Here is a 17,405-nt window from a genome sequence, read left to right as displayed (position 1 = left end):
GTTTCCTACCGATTTGCCTGGTATGCCCCCGAATAGGGATATAAATTTCTGTATTGATTTGGAACCTGGTACCCACCCCATCTCTATTCCTCCTTATCGCATGGCCCTGACAGAGTTGAGAGATCTTAAAGCTCAAATTCAGGAACTTCTTGATAAAGGCTTCATCCTTCCTAGTGTTTCCCCATGGGGTGCTCCTGTCTTGTTTGTTAAGAAAAAAGATGGTAGTATGAGGATGTGCATAGACTATTGACAATTGAATAGGGTCACCATTCAAAATAAGTATCTGTTGCCGCTGATAAATGATCTTTTTGACCTGTTGCAAGGTGCATCAATTTTCTCTAAGATTGATCTAAGGTCTGGTTACCATCAATTAAAGATTAGTCCTGAGGATGTACCAAAGACAACATTCATGGCCGCTATGGGCACTATGAGTTTCTAGTGATGTCCTTTGGATTGACAAATGCACCTGCAACTTTCATGAGTTTGATGAATGGTGTGTTCAAACCATTCTTGGATTCATTTGTTATTGTTTTCATTGATGACATTTTGGTTTATTCAAAGAGTAAGAAAGAGCATGTCTACCATCTTCATATTGTTCATGGTGTTCTTTGGAGACAAGTATGCTAAATTCTGTAAGTATGAGTTCTGGTTGACTTTAGTTGCCTTTTTGGGGCATGTAGTTTTAAGGGAAGGGGTAATGGTAGATCCCAAAAAGATTGAAGGGTTAAGAATTGGGCCCGGCCTAGATCTGTGACTGAAGTTTGGAGTTTTGTGGGGATCACTAGCTATTATCGTAGGTTCGTAAAGAATTTTGCTTCTATCGCCACACATTTTACAAGGTTGACCAAAAAGGAGGTACCCTTTGAGTGGACTGATAAATGTGAAGAGAGCTTTCAAAAGCTCAGGACTCTTCTGACCACAACACCTATTTTGGCATTATCGGTGGAAGGTAAAGATTTTATTGTTTAATGTGATGCTTCACATTCGGGTTTGGATGTTGTGTTGATGCATGATAAGAGTGTCATAAATTATGCATCGCGACAGTTGAAGGTGCATGAAAGGAACTACCCGACACATGATTTGGACTTGGTAGCGGTAGTGTTTTCCCTTAAGATCTGGCGGCATTACCTTTATGGTGTCAAGTGTGAGGTGTTTACTGATCATCATAGTCTGCAACATGTATTCACTCAAAGAACCTAAATCTGAGACAACGAAGGTGGATGGAGTTACTCAAGGATGATGATGTGACCATTCAGTATCATCCAAGTAAAGCTAACGTGGTGGCAGAAACATTAAGCCGAAAGGCAGTGAGTATGGGTAGTCTAGGTTACTTGAGTGTATCCAAGTGACCTTTGGCTAAGGAAATTCAAACCTTGGAATCTAAGTTCATGCAGTTGGGCATCTCAGATAAAGGTGGGGTATTAGCTAGCATTGAGGCGAGGGCCACATTTATTGAGGAAATCAAGGCCAAACAGTTTAAGGATGACAGTTTGAATGAGCTGAGAAAACATACAGTTTCTTGCAAGGCACAAAATACAAATCTTGATGGGGGGTGTGCTCAGTTTTAAGGGGAGAATTTGTATTCCCCGAGTGGATGATTTGATTCAGAAAATGTTGACAGAATCCCATGGATCGCGGTCTTTTATTCATTCGGGTGTGACAAATATGTACAAAGATTTGTAGCAGCTTTATTGGTGGCCTGTCATGAAGAAAGACATAGATGAGTTTGTGGCTAAGTGCCAAAACTGTCAGCATGTAAAATATGAGAATCAAAGGCCTACATGTTTGCTTCCGAGAATGCCTATTCAAGAATGGAAGTGGGAAAGAATAGCTATGGATTTTGTTGTTGGCATCCCCAAGACATTAGGAAAGTTTGATTCCATTTGGGTAGTGGTTGACAAATTGACTAAGTCAGCCCATTTTATTCCAGTCAAAATAGATTATAATTCTCAACAGTTGGCTAATTTTTATGTGAAAGAGATAGTAAGGCTGCACGGGGTGCCCCTCTCTATACCGTAGTACACGGTTCACCTTAAAGTTTTAGAGGAAATTGCATGATGAGTTGGGCAGTCAACTCACTTTTAGTACAACTTTTCATCCATAGACGGATGGGCAGTCAGAGAGAATGATTCAACTATTAGAGGACATGTTGAGAGAATGTGTGATTGACTTTGGAGGGCATTGGGATAAGTTCCTACCGTTGTGTGAGTTCTCCTATAATAACAGTTACCACTCCAGCATAGACATATAACTATTTTAGGCACTTTATGGGAGGGGTTGTAGATCACCCATAGGGTGGTTTGAGGCTTCAGATGTGAAACCTTTGGGGGTTGATTTGGTGAAGGATGCTAAGGATAAGGTGAAAAGTATCCAAGCTAAGCTTCTGGCAGCCTAGAGTCGACATAAAAAGTATGCATATCATAAGGTAAGAGGCATGGCATTTCAGGATGGTGAACAAGTTCTTCTAAAATTGTCACCCATAAGGGGGTGATGAGATTCAGTAAGAAGGGCAAGCTTAGTCCTCACTACATTGGTCCATTAGAGGTTCTTGATTTTGTAGGGCCAGTGGCTTATAGGTTGGATTTACCACCTAGCTTTATGGGGTTCATCCAGTGTCCCATGTTGAAGAAGTACCATGGCAACAGAGATTACATCATAAAGTGGAACTCAATGTTGTTAGACAAAGACATTCAGTATGAGAAGGAACCGATTGCAATTCTTGATCGTGATGTCCGAAAGCTAAGGACCAAAGAGATTAAGTCTGTGAAAGTTCAATGGAAGCATCATCCAATTGAGGAAGCTACTTGGGAAGCTGAGAAGGACATGCTAGACAAGTATCCCCAGTTGTTCGATGATTCAGGTATTACTATACTCTTACTTTATCCATTTTTTCCTAGTTGATCAATGGGGGATGAGTGATGGGTAAATTGGTATCTATTGTACCAACCGGTTCCCGTCGTTATAGAAAAGCCAATGGGGAAATAATTGGGGTGAGAAAACTTTTGAGTAGTGACTTCAAAATTCCTAGCCTAGTCCAGATTTGGACAAAATATGAGTCAGTGAGGTCTAGGTAAATCTAATCATTCATGGGGGATCTAATTATGAATTTGATCACATGATTAGATAGCAAAGACATTAAGAAACCCGTACGACTTTACGAATCAAATTCGGGCAAGTGGAACTTACGAAACTGATCTTAGCTTGAAAGGGTAGTGTTTGAACGTCATGGGTTGAAGGTGTGTTGAGAAATGGGGGTTTGGAACTTAAATTCTAAGGTTCTATCTCTGTGTTAGCCGTTGTGGCGGGATGGGGTCCGCCGTAGCGGCTCACTCGTGAATTAAGTCGGGGAAAAACTCCAAAAATGTTATTTTTCTACAAGTTTCATTCTTGAGAGCTAAGAGACGACCCCAGGTGATCTCTTGACAGTTTTCCACCTCTTCTAGTGCTAAAGGTAAGGTTTTTACTCCCCTAATTTGTTTTTCGATCCGTAAAACTTAGATTCATGGGTAATTATCATTAAGGGAGGGTTTTGACGTGAAACTAATGGTGGAAAAAGCCTTAAGTTGGGTATTGAGATCACGAGTTTGGCCTAGGGTTGATGATTTCGATTGTAATCCGAGTAATTAGGCCTCGTTTATTGATACTTTCATTAATGTATTGTTAATAGACCTAGAACAAGCAGAAAGAATCCAAATATGGAAGATTCAAGTGCCTTAGGGGATTCAAGCTTGGTTTCGAGGTAGGTGATGGTTTGATTTTAAATTTTGTGTGATGCAAGTTTGTAATTGCTTTATTATAATGAATGTATGTATGTAAATGAAGCCTTATTGATAAAACCTAATGAAATGAGTATGAATAAACAAATGTATGCCATGATTCAACACTTTATTGTACGATTATGAGTATGTACATATGAGTGTGATTGTGATTATGATTGTGTTGAATGGATCAGGTGTCACGTTTTGACACACTTATTGTGATCGGGTGTTATGTTCCGACACTTATATTGGAGCAGGTGTCATATTCCGACACAATAATTAGGATCGGGTGTCACGTTTCGGCACACTTACAGTTTGGGTATGGGTTCCATGAGAGGACTACTGAATTGTCATATCTATTTGTTATTGAGAATGTTTAATTGAACTTTGCTCCTAAATTGATAACCAATGTGTATATATGTTCTTTACATGTTATATTTACTATGTTGTGACTGCTTATGTATGTTTTGCTTACTCGAATAGCTGCGTGATCCTACCATTACACTGTGGTTGTGTACTGATAATGCACTTGCTCGTTCTTTGTTGAGTACAGGGCATCTTCAGGAGGCTATTGATAGACTTCAGCTAGAAGATCAGTGATTGAGACCGAATTCAAGGGTGAGGCAGTTCTTCTAGGATGCCATGAGTTCTCATTTTGTTTAGTCCATTTCCTTCGGACTTAGACTAGTCCTTTAGATATTTGTTATGTTTAGCTTTTGGGGTTGTACCCTTTCTTCTTAGATTGTCGTTATTAGAGTTTTGTACATTGACTTTTAGTTTCTAAGGGTTGTTTTCTGAAATTTTTTTTTAGTAGCTAGTTATTTAACTTTCAGAGTTTATGGGAACTCCATTTCTTTTGGAAATTTAAACCTGCTTTCGTATCTTTAAATGCGTATCATTTCATTAAGTTGTGTAGTTGGGTTGTAGTAATGGTTCTCCCACCAGAGGGTTAATGTGGGGGCCAATCACAACAGTCTGGGTCGTGACAACAAGTTAATGAAAAAACAAATCGGAATGAAGCATCACCTCAGTATGATTAGAGGTATGAGAAGTGTACCACGACACATGAAAATTCTCATGCTGGTGTAGCAAGAAATGATACACCAGAAAAGAATAATGCTCTCATTGATGCAATAATAATATCATGGTAAAAGAGATGCAAGCAGATGGGATCCATAATGATTTGGTTGAAGTAGAAGGTAAGGAACATGCTTTGACGGAAGGAATATGGGGTAGTCCAACAAGGGAAATGACTTTTAGGACAATTGAAGAAGAAGAAGAAGTAAATACTTTAATGCAGCCTTAGAATATCACATTAATACAGAGATTTTTGTTGATACCCATAAAAATAACAAATAGATCGTAGATGGAAAAGAAGATATCTCTAACAATATAAACCATGTGGTAAAAGAAGCAGATCTATCTCCTAAACATATTGCTCTGTTAAAAGGAAGTTATATCAAAGACAAAGGATTAAAAGGGAAAAAGGATTCCATTGCTCCTCTAAGAAGTATACCCAAGAAATTTGCAGCTAAGCCTCGAAGACTTCTTCATCATAATGAATAAAGTGATTTTATGGAACATAAGGTTAGTCACGTCACACCCCGAGGCTACCCCCTTGATGTAACATGGGACCTAGGATCATGAGTGACCCCAAGATAACCCTGAGTCTAGCATATCATAACCATACTATAAAATTTACTGAGTAAAACATGTACTATGCGGAAGATAAAACAATGGATATCTAAAAATAGGGAAAAAACTCAACTACTCTGAAAATATATAACATACTAAGAGCTTAGTGATAACTGAAACAACAACTTAACAACTCAAGCTGAATCTACTTCTATGTCTTAAAATCCTCTAACTAAGTTGAGTTGCTGGGACATGTCCCTCCCAGCTAACTCTAACAAAACTGAAAACTGAATATAAAGACTAAAATGGAAAGCTAGTCTATTGTCCTCGAAGTATGAGGACTCACCACTAAAGCTGCTGAAGTTGGACCGAGAATCTATCCAAGCATGATTTAGATGGTGAGTACCTGAACCTACATCATGCAATGATGTAGCAGAGAGTATGCGTCAGTACTTGGAATGTACTGAGCATGCATGATATAGATATACTAAGCTGAACAAAATATATAAGCTGAACAATGTATAACTAAGCAATGATATAATCTGAGCAGAGATAGAGATACAGATAATGAAATATAACTAAAAAGCTAAGCTAAATTCAATGACCAAGTACCAATCATGAAGGTGAAATGCTGAACTGTATGCTGATATAAATTCTTAAAACCTGGTAAATGCACTAAGAGTCTGACTCTGGGAGCTACTATTAATAGACATAAACAACATGAGCTAAACGTGGATTCCGATGTATAAGCCTCATCGAGAGGACCCAATATACCTTACCAGGAGTATAAAGGCATGACTGTGGCATGATTATTACATCTAATGCCTAATATAGGGGACTTATAATCCTACAAGGGCACGTAGTTCTGCACTATGAGGGTATGCTGAATATGTATATGACTGAAATGCAACTGAAATACTGAATATCTCAAAATACTTACATGCTAACTGAGAATGCAACGTTTATATACTGATAATGTGAAATTCGAAATATGAAGCATGATTATCCGTTTAACTGACCTAGCAAGTGTAATTTATGAACTAAGAGAATATACATAGACTAGGGTTCTGAGTTTCATACAAGGAATTAAATAACGTTTCCATGAAAAAACATGATATTTAGACTATAGATTATATAGCAACTAAAATCACAATAAATTCCCAAGATTTTAAAAACCCTTGGTCTAAACAAGCTATGTAGAATTAAGGAACTGACTCAATCTATGGACCTAGTGGATGAAAGGAACCCACTAGTGAAATCCCATACACTCGATGATGAAAACTACGGAGAAATCCATCAGATTTCGGGACTGAAACTTGTAGAACACAACTGCTTTTTCTTAAAAGAAACTGGTGCCTCTTTCTTTTTGTTTTGTTTCTAATTTGGATGATTTTTGGGGAATGAGGGTTCTGGGTATGTCTGACTAGGTTATTAGACTTATTCTGAGTAAAACGACATAGTTTAGGCATCAAACGACGTAGTTTAAGTGCCCAACGCATAGGGAAAAGAGCAAAATGACCCTGACTTAAAAGCTGATGAAGGCCATCCACTGATGGACAAACGGACCATCATCTGGACTACCAACCATTGACTGGGGACGTGGTTGGTGGTTTGCCTGACAGGGTTCACTAAAATGAGCATAACTTTTTACTTCGATCTTGAATTTTAGAAACTCGGTGTCGTTGGAAAGAGGCTTCAATTATATTTATTTTGATAGGTCATAGGCCACATAATTCATTTTGTGCTAAATGATATGACCGTTTGAAGTTTATCCAACGTACATTTTCCTCCAATTGTGTTGCTGACCCTCACATACGGTCAGACCTACGGTCCGTAGGCCAAACCAGAGAACGTACTGGTCGACCGTGGGTGGGATCAGATACAATAAAATTTTGGACCTTAACGATGCATCCCCACCTACAATCCGTGGGTGCTTCTGTTGGTACTGGCAGCAGTTTTCTGAAAACTGGGATTTTCTCCATTTTGAGATCCGAGTTGTTACATTTTTTCCCCCTTGGGAACATTCATCCTCGAATGAAGTCTAACAAGCTGAGTATGGAGGGAAGGAGTTGCAATCCCTACAACTAAGTACTAGAAATTGATATCTAACTGAACTGAGTTCTAAGAACATGCGATTATGCTGAAATACAAAGATAACTGAGGGAACAAGATACTGAGACTGAATCACACTAGAGTAAATTGAGAGACCGGAGAGGAACTATTACCTCAAGTTGAAATAGAATCAGAAGGGAAAAAGTGAGGATACTTGGCCTTCATGGCTGCTTCTGCTTCCCAAGTAGCTCTCTCTATGGACTGACTCCTCCACAAAACCTTTACTGAAGCGACTTCCTTATTTCTCAACCTACGAACCTAGCGGTCAAGAATCTCAACTGGCACCTCTTCATAAGTAAGACTATCCTTCACATCCACACTCTTTAATGGTATTATTGATGCCAGATCACCCACACACTTCTTCAACAAGGGAATATGAAAGACTGGATGAACCACTCCTAGTTTTTCTTGCAACTCTAACTCATAAGACACCTTACCAACCCTTTTCAGGATTTTGTAAGGACCTACGTATCTAGGACTGAGCTTCACTTTCTTGCCAAATCTCATCACCCCCTTCATAGGTTACACCTTTAGGAAAACCCAATCATTGAATTCGAACTCTAAGTCCCTTCTCCTTACATTTGCACAGGGCTTCTGATGACTCTGATTGTCTTTAGTCTATATCTGATGAGTTAAACTTTCTCCATAACCTCATGAATCAAATCTAGCACAATCAAGGCTGCTTCACCTACTTCAAACAAACCAATTAGGGACCTGCATCTATTCCCATATAATGCCTCATACGGGGCCTTTTGAATACTGGAATGAAAGCTATTATTATAGGAGAACTCTATCAAAGGTAGGTGATCATCCCAACTACCCTTGAAATTGATCACACAAGCTCTCAACATGTCCTCTAAGGTCTGAATGGTACGCTCTGCCCGACCATCCGTCTGAGGATGAAATATTGTACTGAGATTTAGCTGAGAACCAAGACCTTTCTGAAACGATTGCCAGAAATGAGAGGTAAACTAAGGACCTCTATCTGAGTTGATAGACAAGGGAACCCCATCTAACCTGACTATTTCATTGAAGTAGAGTTTGGCGTACTTCTCTGCAGAATCTGTAGTCTTTGTAGCCAAGAAGTGAGCGGACTTAGTGACTCTGTCTACTATCACCCAAATGGAGTCATGTTGTCTACGAGTACGAGGTAAACCTGTAATGAAGTCCATGTTTATCACTTCCTATTTCCATGTAGGAATATTAATCTCTTGAGGCATACCTCCTGGTTTCTGATATTCTACCTTAACATGTTGACACTTAGGACACAGCCACAAAATCTGCGATATCTCTCGTCATGCCGTTCCACCAAAAGACTTCCCGTATATCACGGTACATCTTAGTGGTACTCGGATGAATGGAATATTTGGAATTGTGGGTTTTGTAAGAATCTACTTCCTCAACTCATGTCACGACCCGGGGGTACACCCCGGATGCAACATGACGTACTCGACCTTGAAGGGGTCTAATACAAGCCTCATAGCATTCTTGAACATAAGAACATAGGAAAATAGAGAAGAATTTAAAACTTTCTTTACAATAGAATACATTTTCATTAAAAAGAAAGCGGAAGACTTTCTAGACTTTATATACTATGTCTCAAACCATCTAATACTTTGAATACAACATTTGGAGTTAGCCCATACAAAAGCTTTAATATAAACTAAAAGACGTAAAAGGAACATATTAGGTTTTGTTCTCGAAACTATGAGGACACACCAAGTCTTCATCATCAAGCACCTTAGAAACCTACTCCTCAAGTATAGAACACCAATATCTCCAAACCCTACACTTTGGTAAAAAGGAAGAAGAAATATGGGTTAGATGTACTAAGTATGGAGGCCATGCAAAAACATGCTTACAAGGACATTTTTTGGTTGAAAGTCATGCTTTATGCCATTTTAGTAAAACTTCATGAACATTGAATAAAAGAGGCATAATATAAGTCAAAACCAACATACAAGTCATATTTTCACATTAGAACATAATCCACATATGAAACTTTACCTTCACCTTAAACCTTCACCTCAAGTGACCCTCAAGCTATACCTTGTGCAATGTATGGGTAGCGTCCCATACCACCACCCACACTAAGGTACCACCCTAAGGCCACCAAAAGCGAATTTACCATTCATCCTTTGCACCTTTACACAATAAAGCATATAAGAGACATAAACATTATATAAGTCACATCATCACATTAAGACCAACATCTAAGACAACTATAAGTCATAATTGTGCAATGTGCAAGTAGCATACCATACTACTACTCACATTAAGTACTCCTTTGAAGTGACCATAGACAAGGCACATTCAAATACGATAAGTCATGACAAGGAAGTAACTCATAATAGAATCCAAGTATAGCATGCATCATTTACATTTATGCATATAAGCATTTAAGAGTCAACATTCTTCAATAACTTCATTTAGGACACATTCATTCATTAGACATTAGATCATCATTCTCATTAACTTTATCTTAAGAGGACATTTATACATTAGCCATTAAGGCTTAGGGAACTCACTATGACCCTCTCAAAGCCTACTCGTGCAATGCATGGATAACATCCCATACTACTACCCACACTTCATAGAACTCATCAAGAAACCATAATGCACATCTCACATGATAGGAATAGGCATTAACCGACATAGACCATGAGAGCTAAATCATGGAATCCGATGTCATGTAACCCCACACCGAAAGAAGGTATTCTACTTGCCTAGGGTAGAACTAGTACACATCCTATGTAGGCACATAGTTATGGGATAAGAAAGATGTTCATTGGACTCTAACCTAACATTGGGAGAGTCACCGTCTTAGCCATATCCACTTGGTGCTTAGTTTCCATTCACATAGAGTGTTCATTCACATTACATTGTTGTACTTGAGAGGGCCACCAACATTAGGCCTACCGACCCAAGGTACATTACACAAGAAAGGGCCACCACCATTAGGTCTACCGATTCACGGTACATTAAGGATATCTCATTGACTTTCCAAGAAGGGCCACCACATTAGGTCTACCATTTCAAATTTCATCATCTCACACATGAATGAGGCCACCACCATTAGGTCTACTGCTTCAAGGTTAAACATTCACATTGTGTTCTAGACTCATCATGAAGGGCCACCAACCTTAGGTCTACCGGTTCAAGACATAGCCTAAAATACCTCATTAGTCATTTATAGAAGGCTACCAACATTAGGTCTACCAACTCAAGACATTCATTCATTCATTCATGTAAAGGCTACCAACCTTAGGTCTACCAATTCTAAGTCATCAACACATTCATTAGTCATTTATGAAAGGGATACCAACATTAGGCCTAACGATTCATGATCATTAAGACATTAAGTCAAGATACATTCATTATTCAAGAAGAGGATGCCTAAGCCTACCAAGTCAAGATAATTCATTCATGATCACATTCACCAATACAAGAAAAGGATACCTTAGCCTACCAATTCAAGATATTCAATATTACATTATAGAACCCTCCACATTTCATCACCTTCATTCATGAGTGTTTAGTGAGTATATGCTTTCAATCACAACACATTTACATTCTATAGAAGATCATCATTCTATCATTGAAATCACATTCATATCCTTCACATCACATTCATGTATACAACATCAGGATAATACTTCAATTCTTCAGACTATGCCTTCAAGGCCATGATCACAATATACATAGTAAGTAAACACCTCCACCTTTCAAGTGGATCAACAATTTAAGCACAATTCTACTTTAACATGAAATTAGGTCAAACTTGCCCTTTCAAAGATATGATCAAAAATCCTCAATTCACCAACAATTAACCATAATTAGGCATGGATGATGATACAATTCAATAATCTAAATCAATCTAGGCATAATCCATCAACATTCAGTCATAATCAACAAACCCACTTCATAAAGGAACATTTTAGGAATTTAGAGAAATCATGGGTTCATAGAGTATTTTCATCATAAATCATCCATTAAACACCAATACAATCATAATTTGTCATTAGAAACCATTTGAAAATGTTTGATGAAAGAACCCATGAGATTGAGTAAAACCTAGATTTTCATGATTTGAAATCACTTTGGATTTAGCTCCTTGAATGGAAAATTAGACAAGGATCAATACCACCATACCTATTACTTGAAGAATCCCACGAAAAATCCTTGAAAACTTGAAGAATTTGACCTTGAGAGCTTGAAGTCTTCACCTCCCATGGAGGTTTCTAGAGAGAGACTTTTGGAGGGAAGGGGAGGTTTTGATTTGGGATTTTTGAATAATGAAATCTAAAATAGGGTTTAAATGTTTTAATACTCTTAAAATATGTTAATAAACCCAAAATAACCATCCAAACACTTAACTAGCCAAGGGAGGAATTTACCAAACCACCCTTGGCTTGGCCGTGTCTTGACATCACAGACAAGTGCAAACGATGCCCTAGACTCACGAACCGTGAGTCCATTCACGGACCGTACTTCTGGTCCGTGGTTTGGGGCTGGGGCTTGGCAAAAGAGGGGTTGACCTACGGAGCAAGACCACGAGCCATAGATCAATCTACTGGCCGTGGATTGCATCCGTGGTTCACAAGATTTTGGCAGCTTATTTCTTTAAGGGGCAGCCTTGGGGTTAGGCTTTAGGGTCCTCCTCAAGGAACCTTGGTGGGTCATACCTTGACGTTTAACCCCTATAAACCTCAACCATAGCTCGGGACAACATAAAACAACATGAAACCTCACTCAAACTTCACATCAATCTAAAACACACACACATGTTAGTCTCTAGTTTAACTTATTCATTTTATGGGTCGTTACAACTCACCAACATTAGGAACACATAAGTGACCCTGGTAACGAAGCACACCATCTCCTCCTTGGGAGAAAACCTCAACTTTCTATTGATGAACTGCACCTTTCAAATGAAGTAATATAGGATCACTATCCTGGTTTTCCTTAACCTCCACTACCAATGAAGATTCTGACCAATTTTGAACTATCACACCCTCTTCTGATGTGTCTGTAATGCAAACTCCTAAGTGAGCAAGTCGGTGAACATATTTGGCTAACTTTCTTTTCTTCCTCAACGTATGCTATACTACGCATAGAAAGTCTACTGAGAGCATTAACCACTACATTGGCCTTACCCAGATGGTAGAACATATTCATGTTATAGTCTTTGAGGAATTCAAGCCATCTCCTATAACAAAGATTTAACTCTTTCTGGGTGAACACATACTAAAGGCTCTTATGATCTATGAACACATTAACATGAACACCATACAAGTAATGTATCCAAATCATTAGGGTAAATACTACAGCTGCAAGTTCGAGGTCTCGAGTCTGGTAGTTCTTCTCATGGACCTTAAGTTGTCTAGAAGCATAAGCTATGACTTCAGCTCGCTGCATCAACACACAACCTAGGCTGACCTTGGATGTATCACAATAAATCACATAACTATCTGAACTATCTGGTAGAGTCAGGTAAGGAACTATAGTCAATCTAGTCATTAGTTTTGAGAAGCTTTTCTCACATTCATCTGACCACTGAAATTTGACCTTCTTCTGAGTCAACTTGGTCAATGGGGAAGCGATGAATGTAAATCCTTTAACAAATCTTCTGTAATAACCAGCCAAACCCTAGAAACTTCTGATATCTATTGGAGAGGTGGGTTGGACCAGTGTTTCATGGCCTCCATTTTCTGAGAATCCACTCGGATCCCTTAGCTAGATACCACATGACCAAGGAAAGCGACCGACTGTAACCAAAATTCACATTTTCTAAACATAAAAAATAATTGGCGATCTTTGAGAGTCTACAGGACAACTTTTAGATGAGTTACATTCTCCTCCTCATTCCAGGAATAAATGAGGATATCATCAATAAAGACGATGAAGAACAAGTATAGTTACTATTTGAACACCCTGTTCATTAAGTCCATGAAAGGTGCATGAGCATTTGTTAGTCTAAAAGACATAACTACAAATTTATAATGATCATACCGTGTCTTAAAGGCTATTTTTGGGATGTCACTATCTTTAACTCTAAGTTGATGATAGACGGATCTGAGTTCTATCTTAGAAAAACAACTAGGTCCTTGAAGTTGGTTGAACAAGCCATCAATCCTAGGGATACGATATTTGATCTTGAATATGACTTTGTTCAACTACCGATAGTCAATGCACATTATGAGAGAACCATCTTTCTTTTTCACGAACAACACCGGAGCACCCCATGGAGATATACTAGGTATGGTGAAGCCATTATATAGAAGGTCTTTCAACTGGTCTTTTGATTCTTTAAGCTTGTCTTTAGCCATTCTGTAAGGAGGAATCAAAATAAGCTGGGTATCTGGAAAGAGATCTATTCCGAAGTCGATTTCCCTTTTGGAAGGAACTCCAGGAAGATCTTGTGGGAACACTTCTGGAAACTTATTTACTATTGGAACTAACTCAAGATTTGGGGTTTCTATGTTTGAATCCTTAACCCGAACAAGATGATAGAGATACCCTGTAGAGATCATCTTCCTAGCCTTAAGGTAAGAGATAAATCGACCTATAGGCACTAAGCTACTACCTATCCATTTGAAGACTGGCCCATTTAGAAATTGAAACCAAACGATCCTAGTTCTACAATCGATTGAGGCATAACCCGAATGTAACCCATCTATGTTGATAATGATATCAAAATCTACCATTTCTAACTCTACCAGGTCTACTGAGGTGACTTTATGACAAAATGTAACATGCCAATTTCTGTATACCCGTCCAGCTATAATTGGGTCACCAACTGGAGTAGGGACTCAGAAGGGTTCTATGAGAGTTTCTGGATTGACACCAAAGTTTTCTGCTATAGTGGGAGTTACTAAAGAAAGTGTAGCCCCATGAACTAACAACACATAAACATTTAAATGAAAGACTCGTAACATACCAGTGACCACATTAGGAGAATCTTATTGGTCATGGAGACCTGGAGAGCATACAACCTGTTCTGACGCTGACCTCCACCTGTACCGGATGAAGCACCCTGCAGAGTGGGGCGACCTGTTAGTGCTGCAAGAGTTGTAGACTAAGCCCTATTATTGTTACCTCCTTGTTGTGCCTAGCAAAAGGGAAATCATTCAACCTATGGAAAGACTAACCAGACCCAAAACACCCTTCCTTGACTGCAAGACACTCACCCCGATGGTTGTTACCATAGTTTGGACAAGTTGGGAAAGTCATGTTACCTAAAGTACTCCAGAGACTTAGAGCCTGATGCCCTACCTTTCTATCCTGTCAAAACTTGGGGGATACAACACTAGATGATGCAGGTGCTGGGGCTGTAGACCTCTACTAAAACTGTGAGCGATTTCCACCACTTGATCTCTGCTGAGAATTTTCATAGTTCCCTGTTCTATCCATATTGTTGTCCTTAGCCATTTCCCTAAGCTTATTTCCCTCAATCATCTGGGCATTAGTCATGACTCTGGAGATTTCCATATCCCCTAGAAGCATAATATTCTAGCTGGGTAAATGTTAGTCCGTACTCTTGGACCGACATTTAACCCTGCTTCAAGTTCATAAACTCTTGTGCCTTAGATTCTCTCAACTCCCTTGGGAAGAAGTTGTCTAGAAAAGCTCGAGTAAAACAATCGCATGTCATAGGTGCTGCAATCTCACCCTTATTTTCCTTTCACTACATTAACCAAATATGAGCTACATCCTTGAGTTGATAGGATGCTAACTCAACACTCTCAGTACCAGTCACTTGCATTACTCCAATAATCTTCTTGACCTCATCAATGATGTTTTGTGGGTCCTCACAAACCTTCGACCTTAGAAACTCAGGCGAATTCATATGAACAAAGTCTTGAACCCTAGTTGCAGCTGATCCACCATTAGTGTTTGCAGGAACTGTGGCCTACAGATTGTTCTGGTTGGCTACACTCTGAGCCAACAGCTGAATCACATTCCAAAATTCTGCATTCATAACTTCATAGTTCGGGACTGGGGGACTATGCTAGCATTGCATGCATTATCTCTACGAGGAGGCATGATCAGAAATGAATAACTATGGCTTAGAAAGGATAAGTTGAATCATACCTCACACACGATAAGAATAGCAAAGAAAATGATGATTTTCTTAAAAACACTACGTAGCCTCCCTCTCATAGATATGGCCCACTTCACACCCATGAAAGATACTCTACTTAGTGCGGCTTTTAGACATCTTAGGACTCTTGGACCTAATGCTCTGATACCAAGTTTGCCACGCTTCAAGGCTACCCCGTTGACGTAACACGGGACCTAGGATCATAAGTTACCCCAAGCTAACCCTGAGTCTGGCATATCATAAGCATATTATAATACTTATAGAGTAAAACATGTACTATGTGGAAGCTAATACAGTGCATATCTAAAAATTGGGAAAAATCCCAACTAGTCTAAATATATAAAACATACTAAGAGTTTAGTGATAACTAAAACAACCACTTAACAACTCAAACAAAATCTACTACTATGTCTGAAAAGCCTCTAACTAAGTTGAGTTTTTGGGACATGCCCCCAGCTAACTTTAACAAAACTAAAAACTGAATATAAAGACTAAACTGGAAAGCATGTCTATTATCCTCGAAGTATGAGGACTCACCATTGAAGTTGCTGAAGTCGGACCGAGAATCAATTTAAGCATGATTTGGATGTTGAGTACCTGAACCTACATCATGAAAGGATGTAGCACAAAGTATGCGTTAGTACTTGGATTGTACTGAGCATGCATGATATAGATATACTAAGTTGTACAAAGTATAAATGCTGAACAATGCATAGCTGAGCAATGATATAATTTCAATAGAAATATAGATACTGAAATTTTACTGAAAAGCTAAGCTAAATTAAATGACCAGGTACTAGTCATGAAGATGACATGCTGAACTGTATGATGGTATAAATGCAAAAAACTGGTCAATGCCTTAAGAGTCTGACTGTGGGAGCTACTATTAACCGACATAAACCACTTGAGCTAAACATGGATTCCGATGTATACGCCCCATTGAGAGGACCCAATATACCTTGCCAGATGTATAAAGGCATGACTATGTCATGATCACTAAATTGATGCCCAACAGAGGGGACTTTTAATCCTACGAGGGCACGTAGTTCTAGGACTATGAGGGTACGCTTAACCCTAGTCCAACTCGGTGCTAAGTCTACTCCCAACTAAATATGTATATGACTGAAATGTAAATGAAATACTGAATAGCTCAAAATACTGACATGCTAATCGAGAGTGCAACGTTTATATACTGATAATGTGACATTATAAATCTGAAACATGATTATCTATTTAATCGACCTAGCAAGTGTAATTCATGAACTAAGATAATCTAAATAAACTATGGTTCTGAGTTTCAATTAAGGAATTAAACAATGTTCCTAAGAAAAACATGCTATTTAGACTATGGATTATATAGCAGCTGAAATCACATAAAATTCCCAAGATTTTAAAAACCCAAGGCCTAAACAAGCGATGTAGAATCAAGGAACAGACTGAATTCTAGGGACCTAGTGGATGAAAGGAACTCACCAGTGAAATCCCACATACCTGGTAACAAAAACTATGGAGAAATCCTTTAAATTTTTGGGCTAAAACTTGAAGAACATTGCTGCTTTTTTTTGTGTGAAAGAAACTGACGCCTCTTTCTCTTCTTTCTGTTCTTCTTTAGGTATTTTTGTAGAATGAGGGTTCTGGGTATGTCTGAGTAGGGAATTAGACTTATTTTGAACAAAACAACGTAGTTTAGGCATCAATAGATGTAGTTTAAGTGCCCCTTTGCATAGGAAAAAGATCAAAATGACCCTGACTTAAAATTTTACGAAGGCCATCCATGAAGGGACCGATGGATCATC

This window comes from Solanum verrucosum, unplaced genomic scaffold, assembly GCF_900185275.1.
Source record: "Solanum verrucosum unplaced genomic scaffold, falcon-dt-bn FXZP01000074.1, whole genome shotgun sequence".
NCBI lineage: Eukaryota > Viridiplantae > Streptophyta > Magnoliopsida > Solanales > Solanaceae > Solanum > Solanum verrucosum.
Note: the sequence above shows the minus strand (reverse complement) of the source record.